General features: G+C 48.0%; 1 protein-coding gene across 27 annotated transcripts in view; it reads left to right on the forward strand.

The window, feature by feature from the left end:
* The window catches only part of TRABD2A (TraB domain containing 2A), a 120451-nt gene that overhangs the window by 14649 nt on the left and 90071 nt on the right, over positions 1 to 15731 (forward strand). For 20 of the 27 annotated variants that reach the window (XR_004315830.1, XR_004315819.1, XR_004315817.1 and 17 more), the window contains one exon: positions 11258 to 11478. The exons of 1 other annotated variant lie outside the window; for it this stretch is intronic. The gene's annotated coding sequence lies outside the window, so the exon portion shown is untranslated. Of the gene's footprint in view, positions 1 to 6589; positions 6905 to 8092; positions 8112 to 11257; positions 11479 to 15731 lie in introns of those variants that run through there. 6 more of the 27 variants (XR_004315829.1, XM_032469650.1, XR_004315814.1 and 3 more) reach the window with 5 other exon arrangements.

The raw sequence follows: 15731 nt of genomic DNA on the forward strand, positions 1-15731 counted from the left end.
GAGATTTTTCACTGTTCTAATGCTTCAGTGAGCCCAGTGTGGAGATTCCAAACCGTGGTCTGTGTGTGTGTGTGTGTGTGTGTGTGTGTGTGTGTGTGTGTGTATGTGTGTGTGTATTTGCACATATGTGTTAATATTTCCTTAGGACAGATTCGTACAGTGCAATTTCTAGGTCAAAGGGCGTGCACATTTTAAATGGTGACCAACTGCTGTACACAAAGCCTCTACATTTCTTTCTTTTTTAAAAATAGAAATGTAATATATTTAAATTTTTCTTGTTGCATATTTAATGCATTTTGATTCAATGTTGCTATGCTTTTAGTTTTGACAATTTAAGAGGTCAAAAATGTGCTTCTTTATTTTGCTTTCTTTTTTTTTTTTTTTTTAGGGAGGATTAGGAGGTAATTAGGTTTATTTATTTATTCTTAGTGGAGGTACTGGGGATTGAACCCAGGACCTCATGCGTGCTAAGCATGCGCTCTAACACTGTGCTATACCCCTCCCCTTTATTTTGCTTTCTTAAAGGAATACCTTTTTTGCTTGTTTTTTTGTTTTGGAAGGGAGGTAATTAGGTTTATTTATGTATTTATTATTATTATTTTAAAATGCTGGTCCTGGGGATTGAACCCAGGACCTTGTGCATGCTAAGCACACACTCTGCCACTGAGCTGTACCCACTCCCCCTGCTTTAAAGGAATGCTCTATTTTTTTAAATTGTGGTAAAATAATACATAACAAAACTTACCATTTTAATCATTTTGGGATGTACAGTTCCTTAAAATTAAGTGCATTCTTACTGCTGGGCAACCATCACCACCATCCTTTGGCAGAAGTAATTTGCTTTTGTTGGATTAGTTAGTGAGGAGCTTCTCATTTATCTGTCGATAATTGTATTTTTTTGCTCTTTCTTCCCTCCCTCCACTTCTCCCTCCCTCCTTCTCTTTCTTTCTTTAGCCTCTTTATGATCTTTGTGGACATTCTAACTAAGCTTCTGTCCTTTTTCCCTTTCCGGTTTTTTTTTTTTTTTTTAAAGTATGAGCTTTTCTAGTGTATCATCTCTTTTCAGTTTTATCTGTTTTGCTTTGGCTCCTTATCTGTGACACTGGTGCCCATCTTTTTTGCAGGACAAGTATTATTATTCCCATTTTGCAGAGGAAGAAGCTAAAGGTCACTGAGCTCAGATTTCCCCACATTACTTGATTTGCCAAAGGTCACATGGATGAGAAGCGGCAGAGATGGGTTGGGACTCCGGGTCCATCCGGCTTTTTCACAGTTTTTGGACCAAAGGGAAACTGCCTGAGGCAGTGAGACTCCACTAAGGAGCTTGAGAGACTTCACAGGGCGGCTGGGGGAAAGGAGTTCAGGGGGATCTAGACAGCCCCCTTTCCCCGCTGATCTTGCCGCGTGAAGGACCACTGAAGAACCTTCCAGCTGGGGGGGTTGCGGCTCCTGGAAGCACAGGCCAGAGGGTGTGGTCTGCAGGGCCTTTCTGGGCGCCAGTTCCGGGGATTTCTTCTTCTTTCTCCCTCCCACGTCCAGCCCACCACCAAGTGCTGTGGGTTTCACTTCCTTCCTGTCACTTCTCCTTATCTCTGCCAGAGCCCGGCCAGGTCCCCATCATCTCCCCTAACTGGTCTTACCACTTCCACTCTCGCTCCTTCCAGCTCCCCCTCCCTGCTGTAGCCCCAGTGATCTTTCTAAAGCACACATTCGATTGCCCAACCCCTCTGCTTGGAACCCTGGGTGCTCAGCTGTGCCTCTGAGCCTTGGGGACGGAGGGCCAACCCCTCCGCCCAGCGCAGGCCCTTCACCTACTGGTGCCTGCTTATCTCCCTGTCTCAGTATCACCTGCTCTGATTGATGTGTCCACCAGGCTGAATTCCTTGACCGTAGCTGGCTCTCATTCACGCCTCCAGGCCTTTGCCTGCACTGTTCCCTCTGCCTGGAATGCTGTTCTGCTGCTAACTCCTACCCAACTTGCAGGTCTCCAGTGAAATGACGTTCCCCGGGGAAGCCCTCCCTGGAAGGGCAGGCTTGGTTACAGGTGGCCATGGGCCTCAGCACCCATCCTACCACCTTGTAATTTTCTGTCTCTTGGCTGCACAAAGCATCACCAGGGCTGCTTTAAAATACTGATGCTGGTGCCACAGCCCCCAGAGGTTCTGAGTTAACTCACCAGGGGAGGGGCCTGGGCTTCGGTAGTTCTGAAAGTTCCCGGGGTGAGTCTGATGTTCATCTGGGGATGAGAGCAGCACTCGATCGCGAGCTCTGATGGGCCAGGTGTCCTGTCTGTCAGTTTTCACTCTAAACCCCTCACTTGGCATGGAAGTGCTCACGGATTTACTAAGTGTGTTGAAGAAATGAATGAAGCGGTTTCTGGGAGGGGTGCAGGAACCACCGGGGACAACATATAACGCACACCAAACATAGGCTGGGTAGCAAGTTGGAGCTTTGGAAAGGTTCTAGAGAACAATCAGTAACTTGTGGTTTTAAACCTTTAAAAAAAAGTTCGTAGTTTTGTTTACTTTAGATTCATAGTAAAAAGGACACATTTAGACTGCTGTCACGTGTGTGTGACTAGTGCTCCTTTAGAAGCCTTCTCTCCTCCCCAGGCCTCCTTGAAGCCAAATGCTGTACTGTCAGAGGCCCCAAACCCACCTCTGAAAGATTGATGTGTAATTTAAATTTTCCTGAAATTTTCGTTAACTGATGAACAATAAAACATCACTAAAATTTCCTGGCCAACACCTCTGCTTTCTTCCTCCCCTAACTGCCTTCTCTAGTTTTCTTGTCTCTAGTCTCTCTGTCTTTCCTCCCCTCTTGGAAAAAAAAATTATCTCCAGTGTTCAGCAGTTCAGCTCTTTCCCTGCTTGAACATTCCACACAGGAAGCCAGTGCCTCAAGTTAGCTGGGCAGTGACCATTCACAGCTTCTCCTGCGCTCTCCCGGGAGGCCTCAGTTCATCCTGGCATATCCTTCAGCCCCTGCTGTCAGGAATCATGCCTGTAGGCACCAACGTGGTTCCAGGCTTCCAGGAGAAAAGTGCTGTGTCACCCACGCAGATGTGGGGAGGACAGGGGCAGGAGACAAGGACGAGGGGAGGAGGAGGGAAATGTGCCAACGACAGGAGACCTTCTCCCCATGCCAGCCCTGACGCAGGACCCGAGGAAGCACAAGGGGTGGCCTGGGGAGCTGGCCGAAGAGGCCCCCAGCAGACGTGCAATTATCAATGGCCTTCAGGCAAAGACCACCAGAGACACACTTGAAGCTGAATTAGTTGGATTTATTGCTCTTTGCAGCGAGGAAGAGCTCGTACCTCGGGAACCGTGGGGCATCTCAGTAAGAGGGTGACGGGAGGGCTTGTTACAGGATTTGGCTTGTGTTGGGAGGTGATTTGGGGGAAGGGTCAAGGCAGCAGGGCTCTGCTCCGATTGAGTGTTTTCAGGAAGTGAGTGTAATTCTGACTGACCATCCATATTCGCCAGGGCTGCCATCACAAAATACCACAGACTGGGTGGCTAAAACCACAGAAGTTAGTTTTCTCAATTTCTGGAGGCGAGAAGTCCAAAATTAAAGTGTGGGCAGATTTAGTTTCTCCTGAGGCCCCTCTCCTTGGTTTGGCACCTTCTTCCTATGTTCCCACCTGGTCACACTCCCAAGCCTGAGTGTTCCTGGTGTCTCTGTCGTGTGTGGAAATGTCCTGTTCTTCTTAAATTGGTAGTCAGACTGGACCAGGGCCTGCCAGAACAGCCTCATTTGAATGCAGTCACCTCTTTAAAGACCCTCTCTTCAAATACAGTCGCATCCTGGTCCAGGGTTATGGGCTTCAACATGACTTTTGGGGGGACATAGTTCAGCCCGTAACAGTAGCTTTTTTTTAAAAATTGAAGTTTAGTTTATTTACAATGTTGTGTTCGTTTCAGGTGTACACAAAGTGATGCAATTATACATATACATATATATTCTTTTCCAGATTCTTTTCCATTATAGGTTATTACAAGATATTGAATATGGTCCCCTGTGTTATACAGTAGGTCCTTGTTGTTTACCTATTTTATTTATAGTTGTGTGTATATGTTAATCACAGGTTGATATAAATTCAGCAAGCCATTGGTAGGGGCACAGAGGAAGAAATTAAGAGTAGGTGGACATATGGAGGGATGCTGGGGGTATCAAAGTTACTTGGAAGAGAAACAGAAAGGAGCAAGCAAAGGTTTAAAAACATCCAGGTCTCTGGCAGTAGGATGTGAGAGATACGGACCAAGAACAATATTCAAGTGAGGGAGTTGAACCAGATATGGAAACTCTGTGGACCGGTAGAGAGGAGGCCACAGGAACATTTAGCATCTCCTTCCCGACCACAAATGGGAAGCAAGGAAGACCTTCAGCCTAGATGTCTTTAGGAGGCAAGTGAGGACCAGGCTGTCCCCACCTGCCTGTCACCAGGTCTGGGGCAGCACCCTAGCATGATAGGGCCTCAGGAATGTCTGTAGAGACCATGCATGTGGGGTAGATGCGATTCTATTGAATGTCTGGGCACTGAATGTCTTACAGAATAAATCCTGCTTCATGATGGGTCTGACTAAGGCAGAAAGCTCCACCTTAAAAATGTTAGAACCAAACCAAGTTATCCATATACTAGACATTTCAAAGTCAGAGTCTGACCATATCCTGGACCATAAAAACAAATCTTAGTAAATTTAAAATGATTGAAATTATACAGCGTATGTTCTGTGATTAAAATAGAGTTAGATTAGAAATCAACTAAAACCTAATATCTAGGGAATATTGACAACTTGAAAATTCAGCAACATGCTACTAAACTATCCATGGTAAAAAAAAAAGTCATCAGGGAAATTTGAAAGTATTCTCAACAGAGTGGAAATGAAAAGAAAACTTTTCAAAATCTGTGATGCAGCTAAAGCAGTGCTTCAAAGGAAATTTATAGCTGTAACGATTTGTATTAGAAAAGAAGTTGAAAAGTCAGTGGTCTAAGGTTCCACCATAAGACGTTAGAAAAAGAAGCGCAAAGTAAACCCAGACTAAGTAGAAGGAAGGAAATAATAAAGGTACAAGCGGGAATCAACAGAATAGAAAAGAGGCCAACAGTGAGAGAGAATTACCGAGCTCAGTTACGTATTCTGACGCAGTGTGCCTCCCCTTCTTCCCTCTAGCCACAGCTGATTGGATGAGAAGTCATCTGAGTTGGGGAGGGGGTGGGAAGAGAGGAGATAATAATTACTTCTGAGTTCTTGACGCTTGCATCTCAGAGAGAACGTTTTTTTGCCAGTAGGTGGCAGCGCTGGCTCTTTGAAAACCCGGACAGGCTGTCTAAACCTCCGTGGAATCAAAGCGTGAAAAACTTGCCTTTTAAAGGCCTGGGTCTCTTCCTTTCTTTCTTTTTTTAATATTACTTTTTATTGATTTACAAGGTTAGTATCAGGTGTACAGCAAAGCGATTCATATATATATATTTCAGATTCTTTTTCATTGTAGGCCATTATAAGATATTGAATATAGTTCCCTGTGCTGTAGATTAGGACCTTGTTTTTTTTAATCTATTATGTATATAATAGTGCGTATCTGTTAATCCCAAACTCCTAATTTATCCCTCCCTGCCTCCCCTTTCCCCTTTAGTAACCATAGTTTGTTTTCTTTGTCCGTGAGTCTCTTTCTGGTAAAAACCTAGGATTCTTAACTAGAAGTATGGCGGATGGGCATCAGAGGCTCAGAAAACTCCTCCTTCCATTGTGTGCAAATCTAGGCTGTCCCCTTTTCCCACCCTCCAGGAGATCCTCCAAAGTTTCCTTTATATTATCACAATGGACAGGGACTTAATTGATACCCAGCCCGCGAACACGTAGACGTTAATCACGCACGAGTCTGGGCTGTAAAGGGAGGTGGCAGAGCGCACCCAGGCCTCGGGCGGGAGGTAGGGGAGGCCGGCACATCTAGTTGCTTTTATAATTTTTTTTCTTCCTGAAGGGACACTGCTATGAAAAGCCCCACAGGGAGTTTGGAGGGAAAGAGAGTGACCACATTTTGCAGACCTACTATGTGCATCTCACGAGGTGCTTTTCCTAAGTGTCCTCATTTATACTTTGCAGTAATCCGTCGAGTTCGGTGTTAATATCCTCCTATTATTCCCTCAAATCCCTTAAGAGGGCACTTAATGGAGTGCCAGCTTTTATGGTTCCGGATTTTAAGTGAATGCAGACTAGTATCCTCTTATACAGACAAAACTTACGTGCGATCCTCTTTGTTTTAATGAACTTGACGTTAAAAAGAGACTTTCATTTGTTTCTTTGGCTTATTTCTTTCCATTGTGAGCCACGCTTAGAGTTGGCAGCTTGATCGCAGACGTGAGGGCAGGAGCCAGCACGATTTTCTGTTGAATTTAGAAGCCAGTCCGGAGCCTCACTTTTCCACTGTGGCCTGTTCACGGACGAGGTGGCCGGCGGGCCGGGCAGGGTTTCTCCCGGGAACCCTTGTTCTGGCTCCCGCGGCCGCGTCCGCGCGACGCCGACGGGCGGCGGAGGGGTGGGGCGGGGTCTGGGCGGGGTCTGGGCGGGGTCTGGGCGGGGTCCCGCCCCACGTGGCCGCCGCCGCTCGGCTCGCCCGGGCCCCTCCCGGAGGCGGCCGCGCGGACCGCAGGGGGAGCGGGTGGGCGCCCCCGGCCCCTGAAGCTCGGCGCGTCAGGGCCGGCCTGCAGCCCCGCGGCCGCCGGCTAGCCCGGCCTCGCTCCTGCCCTCCGCGCCCCGGGCCTCGGCGCCGCCGAGACGAGGTGAGCGCCTGGAGCTGGATCCTGCGGCCGGCCGGCCGGCTGCCTCCCGCCCGGGGGCGCAGCCCCTGCGGGCGGCGCCCCGACCCCCCCCCCCCCCTCCAGCGGCGAGCTCCCGCCCAGGTAAGGCGCGCGGCGGGCGCGGGCGCGGCGGCCCCCTGGCACCTCCGGGGCGGTGGTGGCACCTTCCCAGCCCCGCCGAGCCCCGCGCACTCGGACCCCGAGCCGACTCTGCGGGCTGCGCTTCCCCGCGCGGCGGCGCCTTCTCGCTCGCTCGTCGCGCCGCGCCCTCAGGTCCCCCTTCCGGGCGGGGCGCAGCCCTCCGGCCACGCGGGACCCCGTCCCCCAGCCCTCGCCGCTCGCCAGCCGGAGGGTCCCCGGGAGGGGTCTCCCGGGTCTACCCAGAACGCTTCCCGGGCGTTCGGGGGGCGAACCCACGGGGACTGAGTGGGGCCGGAACTTGGGCACGTTTACGTTGCAAGTTTGTTCTGCTCGCTCTGCCCTAGCGTTTCTTTTCTCCTGCGCTTATCGAAATAAGAGCTTCCTGCAGCTGCTTGATTTAACCTTCGACTATTCAGTGCCTGAGTATTTGAGAAGCGCTAAAGCCATTTTCCTTGTTTGACTTGGGAAACTGAAGCCCAGAGATGGACCTTGTGCGCCAGGTCACAGAGCGCATTCGCGGAGTGACCAGGTCTGACAGCCTCAAGACGCTCCTTTAGACGTTGACATCAGCGTTTTGGGGTGAGGGGAGCTGAGGTGAGAGAGGCCCAGTGACCTGCTGGGTCCGTCCCCCCAGCCCTATAGGAGTAGAAGCCGAGCAGAAACCTGGCAGGTCTCGCGTCTCCGAGGCTGGATCTCTTTCCAGACGAGTGTTAACTTTTCCTGATCAATTTTCTTAGGCTCGGAATTTTCTGCCGTTCTGAAGTCCCCCTCTTCTGAGCGCAGTGGAAGTTGAATTTTGTGAATTTGCATTGGTGGGTCGTATCTCTATGGATCCCTGGCTCTGGGGAAAGTGATCCTAGGCTGTGCGCCCGGGGTTGCTGGGTGTCCGAGTTCAGGGGTCACCTTCGCAGCTTCTGGGGCCACGCCCACCTTTATCCGTGATTTTATTCATCGTCCTAACTACACAACAAAGAGAGGGTGACCTCATCGAGCTATTCCTGGCGCAAGGGGGATTGCTCGGGAGCTGCACTGTGTTCCTGAGGCGCTCTGGGCTGTGGACACGCCGAGGCTCTCCCCGCCTCCCTAGAGGCAGGAGGCGCGTGGCTGGCGAGGAAAATCTGCACCAGGGATAGACTTTGTTTCTCAAGAGAAGTGCGGATATGTTGAGGTAGGATGGAACGTTAGGGAGGTTAACTGTATTTGGGTAAAAACAAACCAAAACCAAACCCAAAAGAAACACCCCCTTGCTCCCCAGTGGGAATGCATTTGTTTAATATGATGGTCTCCTGATAGTTGACAATGAGTCAGGTGCCCATGGGTTTAATAATAACATTTCAGCTCCTTGCCCTGTCTCCCAGTTGGAAACTGTGTAGAAGCCCTTTGGTAGGTTGTGTGGACCTTGTGGGACCAGATGGCTTGCAGAGGTCAGTGGTCCCCATCATCCAGGACCCCTTTGATTACCAACAACTCTTCCCACTGAAATGAACAAATAAACCAAACTAAACCTATGTTTGGAAGGCCACCTCTTGCAACCCGATTGCATTTATAGGTGATAATTATTTCGTTACCTATTTTAAGTTAACCAGAGCTGTAACTGTCAACCTTAGCTTTTGATTACTGCCTAACCAGTGTTTGTCTACCAGCTTGATCTAATTCTGACCACCAGTGAGACAACTGATCGCTTAATTAGCCTTGGCAATCATTTTCCCGTACAGTTATGGTTTCCACTTAGCGTTCTGAAGTAGTATTTAAATAACTCGGGGACTCTGATTACTTCTATGAAGATGCTGGTGGACCTGCTCTAGACCCCTTTGTTCAGCGTTACCTTTGTGATTCACCCATGTTGCTGGGTGTAGTTGTCCATGGTTCATTGCTCTGTAGAATTGTAAAACTGCAGCTGAGATTTGGGGTGGTGGTGGATGCCTGCCTTCTCAGTAGGGAAGATCGTTTTTCATTTTGATAGAAGATGAGCGGGTGTGAGACCCTGGAGTTCTGAGTTGCAGCAGAAGGTTCTGGACCTAAGCTGTCCAATGCACTACTGACTGGCCACGTAAGGTTGCCCGCAGAGCCCTTGAATGGTAGCTAGTGTGACTCAGGAAGTGAACTCTTAATATTACTTAATTGGAATTAAAGTTTAAAAACTGATACTTGGTTCATTTATTGGAAGACTTCTAAGTATGTTTGGAACAACTTGGGCATGTGAATCTCCTTTTTCAACTACAAATTTTAGGGAGTTGATCAAGTATTGTTGGTGAAAATTTAGTGTCCACCACAGATGTGCTGTGAGTGTGAAATACACAACAGATTTCAAAGACCGAGTATGAAAAAAGAATGTAAAATATATCTTGAATGACTTTATATTGACCACATGTTGAGATGATAAGACTTTGGATGTATTGGATTCAAAAAATACATCATTACATTTATTTTTACCTGTTTCTTTTTTTTTTTTTTTTTTTAAGGTGACTACTTATTGAAAGTTAGGTATGTAGCTCTCACTGTATCTGAAAGTTGACCGACCGCTGATCCAGACGGTTTCTGGAGGTGTGTCCGAGGCAGGTCCGCTTACAGGCTGGGCTGCCTGTGATCAGTCCCACCGCTGTGCCCTTTGCCCACTTGCCAGGTCATCTCTGGGGACTCTAAATGCCCATGGCTGCCCCTTCTGGTGTAACTGGTCTGAGTCAGCTTCTCACTGTTGATTTATGATGGCCTTTACTTTTAACCTTCACTGCTGCGCGCGCGCACACACACATGCTCACCCTGTTTCTAGACTTTCCATTTTGTTTCACTGACCTGTTTGCCTATTTCTGTGTCAAAGTTACATTTTTAATGTCACTTTATACCACATTAAAAACGATAATGATGTCACTTTGCTTACTGATTCTTAAAATCATTTCGATTATGATTTTGTTAATTTCTAGGTCAGTTTGGGGAAAATAGATTTTTCCTCATGTTATCCTTTCTGTTCAGCTTAGTTCTCTTTTGTAGCTGTCTTGATCTAGATTTTGTTCATTTCATAAGTTTATTCATTGTTTTTAATGTAAACTTCATGCTATAAAGACTTCTCAAAAAATATGGAAACAAATATATGCATGTCTATGCATGACTGGGACATTGTGCTGCACACCAGAAATCGACAGATTGTAATTGACTGTACTTCAATGAAAAAAAACCTATTTTCTCATTATATTTTCCATCTGGTTACTAATTTTTATATATTAATTTAACCACTTAGTTGAAATCTTGTATTCTAACAATGTTAGTTGATTCTCTTGCTTTCTTAATGACCAGACAGATCATTGATAAACAGCTATTTTGTGTCCATCTTTCCACAGTTTGTCTCATTTCTTTTTCTTGTCCTAATGTGTTGGCTGGGATGCCTAGAACAGCATTAAGTAGTGGTGGGAAAAGCAGGCATCCTTTTACCTAACTTGAATGAGAAGGCCTTTGATCGTTCACCATAAACAGGATGCTGGTGGTTGACTAGTCTTTATGATGTGAGTGAAACATACTTCAGTTTGTTTTACTGGGAATTTTATCAGAAGCAGTTATTGAGTTTCCTCAAGATCTTTTTTCTCATTTCTGTTGTAATCTGTTGTGATGTTTTTTAAAATTGAGCTATAATTGGCATATAACATTACAGTCGTTTCAGACATACAACATAATGATTTGATACTTGGATATGTTGTGAAATGATTACCACAATACGTCTAGTTAACATCTGTGACCATCCATTGCTAGAAGTTGTTTTTTCCCTTGTGATGAGAACTCTTAAGATTTACTGTTAGCAACTTTCCATGATGTCTTAATCGTATGGCTTTCTTTGTTTGACCTCTATCTGTAGATTTCTCAATATGAAACCATCCCTGCCCGACTGGCCCTAAACTTCAAGGACCAGGTGGTGAGCTCATCAAAAGAGACCCTCCTAGCCACCCATTCCTATATTCATTTAATCAACACACCCACTGAATTTCTGTTGAGCATAGTGTTGCATGAAAAAGATAAGGTGTAACCTGGTTTTTGCTCCCTAGAACCTGAGGTCTTTATAATACAGGTGACCAGCTTCTCAAGGGCACTCATCACTGTATCCTAGGACTTAGCACCATGCCGGCATATAGTAGATTCTCCGTAAGCTTCTGTGGGATAAGTGAGTTGAAGGAGTCTGTAAGTCTGCCTGGAGAGAGAACAGATGGCCTCTCTCTGTTCCAGATCCTTCATGACTCCATTATTTTGCCCCCTTCTCTCTTCCCCTTCACCTCTTCCCTGCTATCTGAGAACTAATTGTTCCCTTTGGCTATTCTGATTTGACATCAGGGAAAGAATGCCTACTTCCCGTCCATGGATCTGATCTATCATCTCAGAGGGGACACCACCCTGACCCTGCGGGATGGAGCCAGGTCATGTCTCCTGATCTTTTTCACCCAAAGACCTGCTTGGTCCTACACATTGCCATTCCCTGCGTGAAGAAAGCACATGAGCTCAGAGCTGGAGCCTCCGCTGTGGGGCTCACCTCACTTCCCTCCCCATCTGCATAGGTGAGTTCCCATTAAAGATGTGGGGTTCCTTAGAGAAGCGACCTTTCTAAATTCTGTTTCCGTGGTCAGACATCTATGCACAGGCTCCAGACGTGGGGGCGTTGCCTGCTTCCTCCAAGGACTGACGGGAATGACCGTCTAACCACAGGTTCTCCTGCTTGCCTCCCCAGGGATGGACTGGATGTCAGAGTCGGGTGGGGCGGGAATTTGAGACAACTCTAGTCCCCTTGGTGTTGGAGTCTGTCCTTGGGACCCAGTCACATTTAGGTTTGGGGTCCGAGAGCTAATACAAATGCAGCCAACAGGTCTGGGATTGCCCTCTGCCTTCTACAAGTAAGACCTCGTCTCTGGACTCCCAGTGCCCCAAGAGACAGGTAGTTGGATGTGAAAGTCCTTTGCAGACCCAAAGGTGCTCTTTAGATGATGAGTTAGTGTTCTTATCCGAATCGCTGTTGACAAAGAATTGTGTCTTTGTAATTGATCACTCTTGCCAGTGGATGGCACGAACATACTTCCTGTTTGCCCTTCCAGCTGTCATTCTTAATACAGTACTTTCCAGAAGTAGGTGTCGCTACCACTTCCTGCTCTCTTTACCCCAGGACCCTAAGAACTCACTCTTTTTGGCTGAAAACCTTTTTTTAGTGGGGGAGGCACAAAGGGAAACCTTGAACAATGGTTGGGCCGAGTGTCCACTTGCAGGTCTCATGCAAAAGTTCATTTCTTGAGTCACAGTTTTGGGGTGTTAGGGAAGATGGGGATCTTTCTTTTTTGGAGAAAGTTCTCTTTAGCTGGGTCAGTCATTTCACAGAAGAAACAGCTGGGAAGGTCCAGGGCAGAGCTGAGTGGTGGAGGCAACCCCTGCCTGCAGGAGATGGGGATCTGGCCGGGAGGCAGCACGAATTCCTAGAAAGATGTTCCAGCTCTCCGTCCTTGGCTGTTGTTGGTGAATGCTGGAGGAGTGGGGGTGTTTGGAGGTGCCTGCCAGCCTGAGAAAGAGAAAGAGGGTCGGATTCTTTGAGGAGAAGGCAGACTTGCTAGGCACAGGGGAGGCTGATCGCAGGAATGCTGCACAGCTCCTTGCTTTGTACTTTGCAGATCTCTGCATATTCCCCATCAGTGGGTTGGATCTTCAGAACAACCCCACGAGGCTGGCAGTTCCCTGTCCCCAGAGGCCATGGCAAGAGTGAAGGCGGGTCAGAGAGCAGAAGCGGGTGGGGACAGTTTCCTGTTGGAAAGACCCCGGTGCACTGCCTGGGGTCTCAGCGGGACTGTGCAGGGCTGGTCTGGCCTCCCTGATCTCTCATCCTCTAAACTAGTTCTCCCTCTGAGCGCTGCTACCTGCCAGATTTACAGTCTGACTTCCTGCAGCTCCCTAGTCATAAATGCCAATAAAAGCAAACGATCTTATCTTTGAAATTGACCGCATTTTCTGTAATTGAGATAGAATGTGCTTGAAGATGGAGATCTGGGGACAAATGAAGTGATTTACAAAACGGAAACAGTTTAACTAACATAGAAAACACACCTATGATTGCCAAAGGAGAAAGATGGGGAGGGATAAATTAGGAGTTTGAGATTAACAGATAAACACTGCTGTAGCAACAAGGTCCTACTGTAGAGCACAGGGAACTGTATTCAGTATCTAGTAATAACCTATAATGGAAAAGAATCTGAAAGACAATATATATGGAACTGAATCACTTTGCCACACACCAGAAACTAGTACAACATTGTAAATCAACTAGACTTCAATTAAGAAAGATGGAGATCTTGACACTTCACTTTTCCTTCCTAGGCTTGTCTTAAAATAAAGGCCTAGAAAAAAGTACGTGAACTCTCGGAAAGGGAACTGGTTCCTACAATATGGGCAGATTTGCTTGTGGACAAGAACGTCCTTCTCGTGAAGGAGGCAGGCGAGCCCTGTGTAGGCACATGCTGTCCCCTCCACTGGGAAGCCTCCCCGGGTTGTCCCTCTGGCTGGTGGCTGACTCAGCTTACATATTATTTCCTCTGTGAAGCCCTCCCAAGCACAGGGTTGACCCTCTGCTGTCCTCTCAGCATCCCCGTGGAAGCCTTTGCTGGAGACCTGATGACTGCCTTCCCCAAAGGTGCGGGATGCTCTGAGGCTGGGCTGCGCTCTCTTGGTCCTTGTACGCCAGCTCCTAAGGTGGCGTCTGGCACGTGGGAGGGGCTCGCTGGCAGTTGTTGGATAACTGCTGAATGTGTCGGGCCGGTAGGATGTGTGAAAGTCCCATTTCAGTGGGCAGAGCTTGGAAAGAGCAATGGGAAACCAGTGAACTTGTGGATACCTCGGCTAAACTGGGATACAACCATGAGTGTGTGCTGATTAAGCGTTGAAAACAGCCTTTCTAACAGCTGCGTAGCTATAGATTGGCATCTTAAAATTCATCTTTTTGCTTTTTTTTTTCTTTCCCAACATTGTCATCTCATATTTTTGGGTTCTTATGCACAGTGGGGTGAAGTGCTGCCGTTCCTGTAAATGCCCCAGGAGCTGCGACATCTCCTCCTTGACTGAACCTGTCCCTGCTTCACATGGAGCGTCCTCACAGGCGTTGTGGGTGGGCCCTGATTTCACAGATCGGCAGTCTGGGCTGGGCCGTTAGCTCTCCCAGAGGCAATCTTCCGCAGCCTTCCTTCACCTTGGCCATCCCCTTCATTTCTTATTTTTTTGATCAGAAATGGAAAACGGAACCAACTGTGTACCGGTGGCTGGCTGTGATGTTCAGACACTGCAGACTTCAGCTCTGTTTCCCCTTGGGCACAGGCCTGCTTGGGACTTGAGTCACCTTTTCTTTTATTGCTCGTCTTTATTTGGGACACGTTTCTTAAGCACTCAGCATGGGCTGGGCACCCTGTTTCTCATTTTCAGGATTCAAAGACAAAGCAGGCATTGATCCTACCTGCCCCTGGCTCTGGCCGGCCCCTCTAAAGCCCAAAGCGAAATTAAAAAAAAAAAAAGATATTTAAAAAAAATAGCTGCTTTTGTACATGTGCATGGATCCCACATGTGCTGCTAGGGTTCTGGCTTCAGCTGGATCTGACCCTGCTTGGCTGCCCTTGAGGTCATGAGAGATGCATTTCAAGGGATGCTGTAGCCTCATTTAGGCCCCATGTCCCTGACTCGAATCCTGGTGAACCAGGCTGGGAGTAGAGAGAGAGTCCTTTGAAACCCGAGCAGCCACCCCTCCTTGGTGGATCAGCCCTGTGCCGCCGCCCTCGACTTGAGGAATAACTCTCAGTGTGTCTCTTTAGGAGGTGGGGGAGGGCTCTCTGTCCCTCCTCCGGAAGTCCACCTGTCCAGCAGGATTAGGGGAGGCAGTCTTCCCAGCTTGGTGGACGGAGGGAAGGGGAAGAGGGAGGAGCCGGGTGGGACTGGGGCCAGCTGTTACTTGGGACTCTGCCAGGTGCCGGCTGAGGACTGTGCAGGTGGAGGCGCCCCGTGGCCCAGAGATGGAGCCAGAGGCTGTCCTGGACTCTGGGGGCAGAGGCTGCATCATGTCACGCCGTGGGCATCATGGTACCTCTTCTCTGTCTGTTTTTCTCTCTCCCTCCTGATGCTCCTGTGATGTCCTCCCTCCCCAAGGGGAGTGAGCAGGGCTCTGGCGCCAGCTTCAGCAAGGGCCTGGAATCGTAAAATGTGGGGTGACATTAGCGTGCCCCCATTTCCTACCTCTGATGCGGAATGTTCGGGCTAAACCAGCGGTTCTCAGAGCAGCATCAGCATCACCTGGGAACTGTTAGTCACGCAGAATTTTGGGCTCCATCCCACACTTCCCGAATTAGAAACTCTGGGGTGGGGCTTGGTAATCTTCAGTCTACCCAGCCTTCCAGGTGATTCAATGCACACGCAAGTTTGAGAACTACCAGTCTCTATTCCTGGTCACCTCTCTGGTCCCTGTCCTGGTATTGCCTCCAGAAATTATCTCAGGCTGCCAGAGACTCCCCTTTCTCCTGAATTAATGGCATCTGTTGTCCAGGCCACCACTGGGCAGTTTGTTCTTTTGCTACCTTTGGGTGGCTGTTGAATGATAGGTTTTATGTTGATTTAATTCTTATATTGGTGTTTAACTTCCAGGTGTTTATTCCAGCTTCTGAACTAGCACAAAAACTCCCAGAGAGCAAGGATCTTTATATATTTATTAATTTGGGGGGGGGTAGGTAATTAGGTTTATTTATTTACTTTTGGAAGAGGCACTGGGGGTTGAACCCAGGACCTCATGCGTGCTAATCAT

Source organism: Camelus ferus, chromosome 28 (assembly GCF_009834535.1).
Source record: "Camelus ferus isolate YT-003-E chromosome 28, BCGSAC_Cfer_1.0, whole genome shotgun sequence".
Lineage (NCBI taxonomy): Eukaryota > Metazoa > Chordata > Mammalia > Artiodactyla > Camelidae > Camelus > Camelus ferus.